The sequence below is a fragment of the Chelonus insularis genome, unplaced genomic scaffold (genome assembly GCF_013357705.1).
Source record: "Chelonus insularis isolate UGA/USDA-ARS -01 unplaced genomic scaffold, ASM1335770v1 contig_4_pilon, whole genome shotgun sequence".
Taxonomy (NCBI): domain Eukaryota; kingdom Metazoa; phylum Arthropoda; class Insecta; order Hymenoptera; family Braconidae; genus Chelonus; species Chelonus insularis.
The window spans coordinates 234,330-246,425 of NW_023276613.1; the positions used below are offsets into that span (position 1 = coordinate 234,330).

At 27.1% G+C, this 12,096-nt stretch overlaps 2 protein-coding genes across 3 annotated transcripts in view; one reads left to right on the forward strand and one right to left on the reverse strand.

Annotated features, from left to right (window-relative positions):
- LOC118069994 (uncharacterized) overlaps positions 1-12,096 on the reverse strand; it is a 59,723-nt gene that overhangs the window by 46,373 nt on the left and 1,254 nt on the right. The gene's annotated exons all lie outside the window — the stretch shown is intronic.
- LOC118069997 (uncharacterized) overlaps positions 1-12,096 on the forward strand; it is a 68,141-nt gene that overhangs the window by 22,524 nt on the left and 33,521 nt on the right. The window lies entirely within an intron of this gene.

A 12,096-nucleotide genomic window follows, 5' to 3' on the forward strand; every position in this document is an offset into this window, starting at 1 on the left:
ATATATACAGTCATACAACATTTTAGCTAAATCCACACTGACTAGTTACAATTGTTCAAAAAAACTGTGACCATAAGCAATTGTAGAAATAATCTACCTTTAATCCGCTAAAGCCGTTTAAAGTTTTATTCTAGATTACTTTAATACAGATATTGCAATGCTCTAAAAGCTAAAAATGAACATAAATCTTGAATTGATGGGTTTCGAGTTTATCTTTTCATTTTTTTTTTTTTTTTAAAAAGATATTGTATCAGAGGAACTTTTATAGGCCATTTCGATAGACATAAATTTCCTCGTGAAAAATTAAATACAATTTTGCATGTAATAAGAGTAACATGCAAGAAGCTATTATTGTAGAATTATTACTGGGGTTGAAAAACACTGGGTAATAAAAAAGTGTTCAGAATAATTTTTTCTCAATGTTTAGGTATTTATGCTGAGAATAAATATGCTCTGACAAGAATTTTTTATCATTAGTCATTTATCAAGCTTTATTTTTACTTTAATTCTTCAGTAGTTTCAGATTTTTCGCATACATTTTGCAGGATTACAGGAGCTAGAATGTTTTATTTCGATGCTATGTAAGCTTACAAACAATGCTGTGTATGGAAAAAACATTGTCATCATAATAATTCAACTGACTATTACTGGTGTACTGTCAATAGCAGAAAATATATTGTTATTTGTACCGTCCGTATCGCTATAATAGCTAAACAGATCATCACCTTAACGATGTATATATATATCTCTCTATACAGATATTCTACAATATATATCCTGCGAAACACAAAGGATATGTAGTGCATAACATATCGTAGATGTAGCCATATGTTGGCATTATTATCGTAACATTTTCTTATCATACATTTATTATTCCACTAACAATTTTTTATAATAATTTATTATTATTACTTCTATTTATCAAAATTCTGAATGTTCAATTGTATATACTATGATTAATATCCTAATAATTATTTCTGCTAATGGTACATCAGACTAATCATAGATACATGATACATCAATCCCTAGAAGCCTGCATTTACAGAAACTTGAATTTCTCATCAACTACATATCATATAGCTACATATCATTGTTGTTAACAAGGATAATTGTAAGTGAAAGAAATGATGTGTGTTAACTGTTTTTTTTTTTATTTTGTGTAATTTTTGGCGCTCCTATATGTGTAAGTTCTGCATATAGCCCTTTTCTCTTTGGTAAAATATTGGATTGTGTAACCTTGTTAATGGCTTACCATTGGGTTTTTTATTGTATTAAATAAATAAATAAATAAATAAATAAAATAAATAAATATAAAATGTTTAGTTATTTTGATTAAGATATCAGAGAAAGTAAATAAATGGTATTATTCCAATACTTCAGTAAATAAATATTTTTCAGAGTAAATTCCATGACAATTTTAAAAATAAAATAATTTGTTATTGTTCTTTAGCAGGGCAAATTGCACACAAACGAATGGATAGTTATGTTTAAGAAATGAATAAAATGTAGAGAATCATTAAAAATACAAAATTAATTTCTATTAAAAAATTTTTTATTGTTTTTTTAATCAACTCGATCTTGTTTCAAAGAATAAAAACTGTTTCCATTTTATTTTTTAGTTTCTTATAATTTCAACAATTTATTTATCTTTCGAGTGATGTTTATCTATGAGTCGAGTCGCTTTGATCTAAAAAAATTTTTTATATGATTTTTTTTAAGAATTAAGGTAATATTCTTACAGCATGATATGGTCATATTACCCAACTCTCTGCTTATGTATTTATAACCCATTTCATGCACTGCAGCAATAATCTAACGACATGTATAAAATTGGAAAGATAAATTTTTTTTTAAAAGTTAACCTAACTTTGCAAAATTATCTTTATATTTATGAGAAAGTTTGTAAATAAAACATTATTTTAATAAAATATAAGTTATATAAAGTAAACTGTGTAAAGTGTATTTAATTAAAATTAATAAACATACTCTTTTGAAAAAAATAAACAATTTTTCACACTGCGTAATTAAATGTAAATTTTTACTACTGTTTTGAGGACCAACATGCTCATTAACAGGCCATTTAATTAGCGAATGTTTTACGTTAGTAAATATACACTTTTCTAAAAAATAATTACGTTTTTTTTATCAACATAATTGTGCAAGCTCTAATGAAGTTGTCAAAATTAATGCATGCACATTTTTAACCAAACGATTGTTCTAGAAATAATTCAAACGATCATAAAATTTTTTATTCATGCATTCCCCTACTTTCTGTCATTCTTTATCCTCAATGTATGCAAAGTGCAGAATTATCTCTTTATCAAATCCTAAACAAAAAATAAAAAAGCTTTAATACGATTTGCAAATATCTAATTTCCTTAAGTATCCCATTTCACCCAAGATACTTCCACATCTGAAAATATTTCACTGAGAAATTTAATGCACCCATGAGAGCATTTTAAATTGCCATGTTGCACGTGACAAAAATAATCTAGTGGTTGAAAATTTGAAATGAAGACAATTACTGATCAATTCAGTTAAATCTCGATATATTTCTCCTTAAAATTCACTCGATGTTATCGATGGCCTTCTGAAACAAGTGCACTGCCATTTGAAAATTAAGAGAACACACTTAAATAAAAAGGAAGGAAGAAGAAAAAAAAAAGTATATTTATCACGAGTAACCAAGGTTGAATACGAGTTTTATCCTCTTCAGTCTTCCGAAAATGAAGAGGAAGACGAGAGAATTTTATGAGGCAGGAGAAGTAAAATCACAGAAGAGATTCTCGTGGTTTTACCACTCGGTATAGTGTATGTACATGAAAAGGAAAAAGAGACGTGCTTGGATACTGTGTAGTATAGACCATAGTTGGCATACTTTTCTTAGTTGGATCCACCCACGAGTAGAATGGAATTTTACCTGACTTGCCAGAGCTTTATTATTTGCATCCCCTAGATCAAAATTTCTGATGTTTTTGAATCCTCTGGATTTACTTTTACATCAGATTCTACTTTAGTTATTGTGAAATACTCGTAAAAAGTACGAGAGATATTTTTAAAATTTTATTTTATTTTAAAAGACAAAATAAGAGTACTTATTGTGAATAAAATTATTCTGAATAACAGAAGATTTTAATTTTTCCAAGTCGAAAGCTGCTTTGGAAAATATGTACAATGAATATTTGCATTGTAAAAAAATCTGTTTAAATTCATGGTAAATATCATAACGAAGGGATGAAGACATCCGTTCCAGTCATAACAGAGGAATTATTTAAATAATGCACGTTTAATATCATTTATTTTTTCGTTATTCAATATTGTATACGGTAATTGTCGGTATTTTTTATAACAAATAGAAATAAATCTTTCAATGAATGCTCAGACATTTAAAAGTTTTTCTATTATGAGGTTTTTTTTTATACAACCCAATTTATTTAGTTCTTTTTTGGTTGATTTTGATATAAAAATTATTCAGAGTAATTAAATGTTATTTATTTTATTACTTTATTGTGCTTAATCTTTTTGTCTATAATTACTTGCCTCTGCGGTTAAAATGTGGAAAAGCCGTGTAATTATATTTCTTTGTAGAGAAGTTAAGTGGTTTAATTTTTCTTAATTTGGCCAACCTTTTCGCATGAAAAAAAAACAATAATCTACAGTCAACCAGTGTGTATATATTCATTAGCTAATTTGCACAAAAAAAAAATCATAATACAAATTATAAGAAAATCAACAATCTATAAATCATGATTTCCAAACCTCAAAAAATTATTTTAACTTCGTTTTATTTATTTGTTGATCATCGGAAAAAAAATTCAACTTTAAAGTAGTTTGCGTTTTGGAGCTCTGCTTGTGTGTGCTCATGTTTTGAAGTAAAGTCCACTTGACTTTCTCAATGCTCTTTTTGTCTAATTCATCTTAAAAATCAACTTGTTTATATCACAAATCTTTTTATTTCTGTTCAAACTTTACCAAAGTAGCTTATTTATAAAAATATTTTTTATTATTAGTCTTTCTTTCGTCTCCAAAATGGTCATTAATAAGTGATGTAAAATTTAATACTATTATTTATTCATAAATGAATTCCATCAAAAATGACCTGAATTTAAAATTACCTTCACCTACATAATACCACCTTTTAACGATGTCTATTTTATGAGGCCTATTTTGGCAAAGATACTCCAATATCTCCTTTAAAAATTGATTTCCAATGAACCAGCCAACCTTCTCTAATTAATCCCCTTTTAAAAAAAAATCAAAACAACGAACTTTTACATATACTTGATAACTTTATCACTGCATTAATCTAAAAAAAAAACCTTCAAAAATATTCCAAGATTTTATTTTAAACTAACTCATAAAAAGTACAGTATGTATTCTCTTCTGAATATAAATAAAAGCTTATACCCCACCGATTTAAATACAAGAATAATATGATCTACAACTTTCAAACTTTTTATACCAAATGAAATAGCAAGAATAAATATTTAGTGGACAGTTTTAAAATGAAGTTATCGCAATACCATAAAAAACAATTGTGCAAGTGCAATTTGCACGTCTTGAAGTTGAGACATACTCCGTATATAATGTTTAAATGTGTTTACTGCGGATTCGATGTACATAGTTTCTAGCACTCCCTGGCCGGCCACTGGTTGAATGTTATTCTCACTGACGATATATCCGAGCTGAGAAAGGAAAACTGGTCAGGAAGAAACGAAGTGAGGATAAGAAGGAAATGAGAAAAGATGAGAGGAATACAAAAAATAAAGTGAAAAAAAGTGTCGTGTAATTTTTACTTACTCGATTTAATTTAAAATAAGAAATGTAATTATTTAGTGGTTCTTACGAGTGAAATGACATCACCACACAATTGTAGTAATACCCTGCAGATGAGTGGGTACAATAAACATAAAATTCCACAATTATGGTCGTTGAAGATGAAATAATGAGGTGAGGATGATAAATGTTATTTTCTTTGCTACAAAACAACGTGCTATCGCGTAACTATCAGGCATACATTGACTATGGTAAAACCGGTAGTGTTTCCGGCCTGATAGGGAATTTATAAATGTACCCCTAGAGGACGAAATGTATCTCTTAGCTATAGACTTACTCACAACTGTAAACTCGACCCATTTCCTCGAAGTTAAATACACTTTAACTTATTATGCATGTTGGAAAACCATACTGCTCTCTACAGATGTTTACTTTCATCGAATAAAATCTATTGAACAGTCGTCAATCACACGTTACTCGATTATTATTAAAACATTTTCTTCCTTGTTGAATTTCCTTCTATGTACACTTGAAACTTTTAATATTTCCTCAAATCAAACTTGGTAACTCTATAATAATGAAGTAGAGAAGTCAAAGAATTTTTGCTAGCTGGAATAATTATCATTTTATCAGACTACTACTGTTACTCAGTAAGTCTCGTAAAATTTTTATAACTCTTGTATCGTCTCAAATGTGCACTAAAATAAAAATTAACCGGAAAAATTACGGTGATTATAAAGTACAATGATTAACTGAAATATACGAAGCCATAATTTCATTGTATTAAACTACTTTGTCTTTCTCTTTAAATGTGACTTATAAAATGCTTCATTTGGCCTCGACGTATACTCATATATGTAATAATTATACATTCCTAGAGGAATATCATTTCTGAGGAAATTTCTTTTTGTCGAAATATGGAATGTGATATGAGATTACTTTGAGATAACAGAAATAATGTAAATGTTCCTGACTAAACCGTGAGTTAAATGAATATTCAGTCTTGTAAGAGATATTTTCTAGAAGTATTTAAATACAATTATTTATACTTAATAAGGTATTTAAAATGAAACATAAATATTTTATGTTCTTTGAATATTGAACTACAAATACATTACAGGATTCAAGTAAATAAAATGAGGAAAAAGACGTGGCATTTGTATCAAATAAAAATAACTTGAATTAATTCATTATATTATTGATTGTATATCAAGTAAATAACGATTATAATTATTGAAAAAATTTTAAATAAAAGTTTGACATCAGTTTATGTGTCGTAAATATTCACTTTAGTAATTTAAACAGTTTGTTATTAAATACTGTTAGTGGAATAAATGGTGTAACTGAATACTGACGAGGTATTTAAAATACAAATACTGTCTGAAATTCATGCATTTTAAGTTTTTAATGAAAATTCGCTGGAAAATTCATGTATGATCATATAATTTTTAAAATTTAATTTCAATACATAACTCTCAAGTAAAATTTAATTTATAAAAATAAATATTTGAAAACAAATAACAAATATTTACATTAAAGAATATTTTAAATATCAATACTAATACTATAAGGATATTCAACTACAATATTTTAAATACGTTACAAATCTGTAAATACTCATAAATTATTCATAAATGAAAATCCTCGACCGAATAATTAAAATATCATTTTAATTCTTAATCTAAAAAAGATATAAAGTAAGATTAAAATTATTTTTAAACAATTAATGATGATTTAATCACATTGGTGTTATTTGTAGTTCATTTAATAATTCCTTCAGTAGAATACTTAATGAAGGATTTAAAGCTTAGAACCATTTATCGAACTATAAAGAGTGAGCTTTATTTAAATATTTCCTTTTCTCTTTTGTTAGACTTTATTATGACAAATGAATAGTTTATTTCGAATCAAATAGATCCAGGTCATCTAAATGTGTATTCAGTTAAGTGAAGAAAAATGATTTAGCAATAAAATAACATTACTAAGAAGATTTTCTTGTATAAATGATGTTGATCATTTTTGTTATATTCATTATGGCATGTCGTAAAATACCTTCAAGTATAAATATATTAGTGTAGTTGGCTTTAACGCTAAAGTACAATTTATTATGTTAGTTAAATTAATTTCGCTGCCTAGCATGGTCATATCGATTATGATAATATAATAAAGGTGGTACAAAATTCTCTCTCATTATATCAATAATGAAGTATCACTGAATTTAATAAATAATAGAGTGTAAGAAGTGATGAATTATAAGTGGAATTATTATAGTTTTTTTTTTATTTTCAATCAAACAATGTATTATATAATAATTTTAGATGAATTAATTTAAATACAAATAATTCAATGAGTTTTGGAGAATTTAATGACTAAGAATGTTTGAAATCTGAAATGAAGGAGAATTTTTGTAAAACTTTTTCAAACAAAAAATACTAAATGAAAAGTTGGGTTTAGTTCAAAAGAGAAATGTTTAAAAACAATTCGTGTAATTTTTATACAACCCTAAAAAGCTTTGCTTTATTTCCGATTTGGAACAATTCAAACAAAAAAGTCCGCTAGAATCTTTTCTAAACTTTTTTCATATGAATTTTTCGGGCTATTCAAATAGTGTGGATGTTTTGAGTTACATAAACTGCTATGTTGGTGGGTAAATATGAAAAAAGCTTCATAAAGAAACAAATTACCTACTAAAATTTGTAGAAATAATAAGGTGTCTGCTGACCTTATTATACGCTCTGTCGAAAACGGTGTTGCACTTGAAATATGTGCTATTTAAAAATGAAATAGTCAAAATTAATGTGAGTTTGTAAACATTCAACTATTTTCAGTTATCTCTTTTTGGCTAAATAATATATTGATAATTGAAAATGAATTCAAACGAATTTTAGTCATTTCGATCATAAAACATCAACGATTCAGTTTTTGGTAATAGCTTTTAATCAAGTGCTATTATTTTAAATATGTCTCAATTGTTTTTTGATTAAATAGTTACCCTTTTTCAGTGATTTCCATTCACTTATTTTTAAAAAATGTTTACGTTTTTCACATTTTTATTAAAATTTCGGGTCAAAAAAACTTTTAAATTCAATTCAAATATGAATGTTTATAACTATGTAAATTTTTAATCAAATGTCATAAAAAAATTCAATGAACGAACATTGATTTTTTTTAAAATTTAATTAGCAGAAATAATATAAAAAAAATTCGGGTTGAAAAAAATCAATCTACTCTCAATTATATTCATAACTTCAGATCAATATTAATATTTAAAATAATGAAATCAATGAAAGTTTTCAGTTCGTTAATATCACCAAAACCCAACAACACGTAAAACTTGGAATTTAGTCATAGAATATATTCCACGATATCTCCTGGTCCAATTATTGAAACACAGCTATCTATAAAAAGCTTAGAACTTATCGTCTCTTCCAAAACTATTCCAAATACAAGCACTATTTTCAAGCCACTATTCTACCATGCCTATATGTAACAATGGTAAAAATATAAAAAAAAACTTTATCAAATAAAGTATATCTTGTTATATTCCCACAGCCAATGCAAGACTTGCGATGAAGCCGTCAAGTAGGCATCTCTTATGCCTAGAACTAGAATTTAACTAAAAAGATCTAGTAGCTATAAAAAGCCGTAGCATAAAATAATTCAAACATATTCAACAGCAAAGAAGTAAGGTGAAGAGACTTGAGAGTGAAATGCTCCAGACGAATTTTTTTCCAGAATTTCTAGTTGCCTTTGAATATTTTATATATCAGCATATGAGAAAGGTACAAAATTTATCAAGGTAAGAGATAATGATTTCAAGCTTTGAGTATAGAGTTACTGAAGCAGAAGGGTGAGAGGACATTTTGAGGATGTTAGAAAAAGGGTAGTTAACTCAGGTCATCGGAATAGATAATTAACGAAGCTGTCAAACAATGCAAATCAAATTGTCTCGTGATTAGGCTGGTCCTAGGACCATGCTGCAACTAACATAGCATACACGATCAAGGGAATGTTGTAGATATTCCCTACGGTGCTAGAGAATATAGAGGACACACGGGAAACGATGAAGTAACCATGTAGGGTACATTGCTGGAAGCAACGTCAGCGTTAAAAGCTAATGGACGATACTCTTACCCTCTTTATTGTAGAAAGTGGTCTTATAGCATGCTGCTGAGTTAAAAAGTGGTAGAGGTTCATCTTCAAGCTTTATTGTCTCTGCGTGGCCAGAAAATTATTGTGATAACGGCGAAAAGCTTGAGAATGTTACGAATTAAACTTCCTTAATGAAAGTTAAATCAAGTTTTTCACGACAGCTGCTTTAGAGATATTTTCAAGGAAATAATAAAGAAGCCAATTGGAAAGTTTCATTCTTGCTAATTGATTCATATCGTTATCATGGAAGTGAGTAGCATGAAAAATATTCTAAATGCTTTTGAATGACTTATTGTCCTTGGAATTATTTCGAGTACAAAGGTATTTAATTGGCCTGAATGAAAAGCTCTTGGTAGGAATAAGTAAGAGCTAAAGAATAATATGTAAATGAAGAGTTGGAAACCATGATTTCCGCCCACCAAGCAAGGAAAATTTACTAAGAGATTCTATTATGTTAAAATGAAACCCGTGGTTTTATCAGGGACCATAAATAAAATACCAGACAGAATCAATGCGAATTATAAATGTGGAGGAAAATAAATGATGTTTAAAATTATTTAATATTTTGTAATATTTTCAATAGAAAATAAATATTAATAAAATTTTGATGGCATTGGAAGTTTAATAAAAATTGTTTAATATTACTTTATGATATTAATATTTAATTGATTAGTTGAATATTTGCTATTTTCAATTCTAAATATTTTTTGCCGCATAATTGAAATACAGATGTTTGTGCCAGAGTTTTAATTCCTCAATAAACTATTAATTCATTGATACATTAAAAGTGATTAAACCTGGTAATGAATTTATTTCAACATATTTATCAACAAATTCAAAATGATCTTTATTTTAGGTGAAATATTAAATTGATTTTAGATATAAAATTCAGAGAAATTGAATCTATTCATTACATATTTGGAAAATTAATTAGTTAAATGATTAGACATGTATTCAACTATGTAATTAAAATGAATATTTGATGGTAAATTAACGAAAATGGTTTATTTTATTAATCATTAAATAAAACTTTTATATTCAAAAAGAAAAACATTAGAGTAAAATTAAGTTCGAAATATGTTTAAAATTTTAAATTGAAATTCTTTAGTTGTTAAGAAATTGAAACATTAATCAGGAGCCAAAAAAAACATTGTTAATACTTGACAAAGAAATCATGAAACAAGTTATTCCACTTTTTCCTAAGAAATAAAACATACTAATAACTATCATAATTTATTTCTCTTGGCAAAAGACGTCAAGTTAATGAGCGAATAAAAACTGAACTCTGGAGTCAAAGATTCGTCGCCTCTTCTTTAATCCTGTGATTTAATTAGCTGATTACTTAGAAATCAGAAAGAGTAAAACAAACATTCTTCAATTTTTTATATACCTTAAGTGCCTTCGTGGAGTTGGAAAAAATTGGATGCAACCCTTAAGGAACTTAGTTTTTTGCTTAGCTTCTTGAAGTATTTTTAGCTTAAAAAAATCTTACATATCTTTTTTCTCTTTAGATTGTTTCTTCTCAACTGTTGACAACAAAAAATTGTTCAATCACATCCCTTAAATTGCAAAGACTTGTAGAGATTGAGTACAGTAACGTAGGATTGAACACTAACATAAGAAATAAATTTGATCTAAATTTCGTCGATTGATAAAAACTTATGATGAACTTCTCATTGAATGTCTTCATTTTCTTTAAATCAGTCTTTGATACAAATTTGTCATCAATTAATACAACATTGTTTATAAAATTGTATCAATGTAAATTAAAACTTGAGCATAATTTGAATTCAAATGAAAAGGATTGAGAGGAAATTTTAATTAAAAATACTCGTACAATGTTACCCCCAACTTAGATTTTTTCTTTCCAGCGTTTCTCTCTTTGCTCGTTAAAAGTTGTCGACAACTCAATTCCTATAGAAAGTGGATATAGAGTACGAGATATCAAGTACAAGTTTTAGCTTTTTATATCTACATATACCTATCTATCTATATAAATATATACACATGTACATATACGCGTACGGATCTCGTCAACGAAAATAAGTACAAAAGATAAAAAAACCAACGAGTCTTCTTCGTTTAGTTTCACTCCTTGCAGCGTTTTCTTTCTTTAAAAATACACATGAGCTTAACTTCTCAAGAGCAGACATTTTTTCAACCCTTTTGCAGTCTGTTGATTTGACATTCACTTCAATTATTTACTCCTACTATCCTTAAACATAAGTAGTACAAATATTTAAAGACATTGTAGAATAAATATTTATTTTCTATCAGTAAATTTCTTTTAAGGAGCCCATGCAAGTATGAAGAGATTCTGACGTTTCAAGTTGGCAATATAATATTGCTTGAGGAACTTTTAAGATTATCTCAAATCTTCCTCTATTTTTCTTACATTTTTTATACCCAGCATTTTCCTTTGAGGTTCACGTCAGTATATAGAAGATTGTAACTTTGCTCAACTTCACTATTATTTATTTGTAAATTTTTTCTAAAATTTGAGTGATGTTCATTTTATTTAAATTGCATGTCAAAATAAATTAAAGGCTTTATTAACATGACCCAACGCAATGCCACTACGTTTTATGATGGCTTTAAATATAGACTTAGTGTGTAGATTGACAGTCGGTGGAAAAACTAATTAAACTTGTCCGCTATATTGGATAGAAATCGTAATAAGAGGAAAATTGCCAGAGATTATGTTCGATGTCAAGTATAACACATACATATTTTATTAAAAATATATTAAGCCTTTATTTATTTATTTATAATATAATTTCAATTTCAGTTCCATTATCATCATGATGGTAATAATTAAATTGAAGCTAGTTTTTTATATGAAATCCTTGTCATCATTGATTCCGTTGAAGTTATATGAGTGACTAAATATTGGATACATCTCAAATTGTGTGCTTTAATTTTGGTATTCAAATTAAGCGGAGTAATTTTATTAAAATATATATACAGTTATATTTGAACTTTAGCTGTGATTTAGCTAAAAATTTAATATTACTTAATATATTATTCATTTCACCAAATGGAGCTGGTCTCAATAGCTAATTAATTAAATAATGAAATTTTATGTTTTAGATTAAATATATTTGATCTGATTGATAAATACAAATGTGCGTTTAATTCATATAAAATATGTCATTCAATTAGTGAATT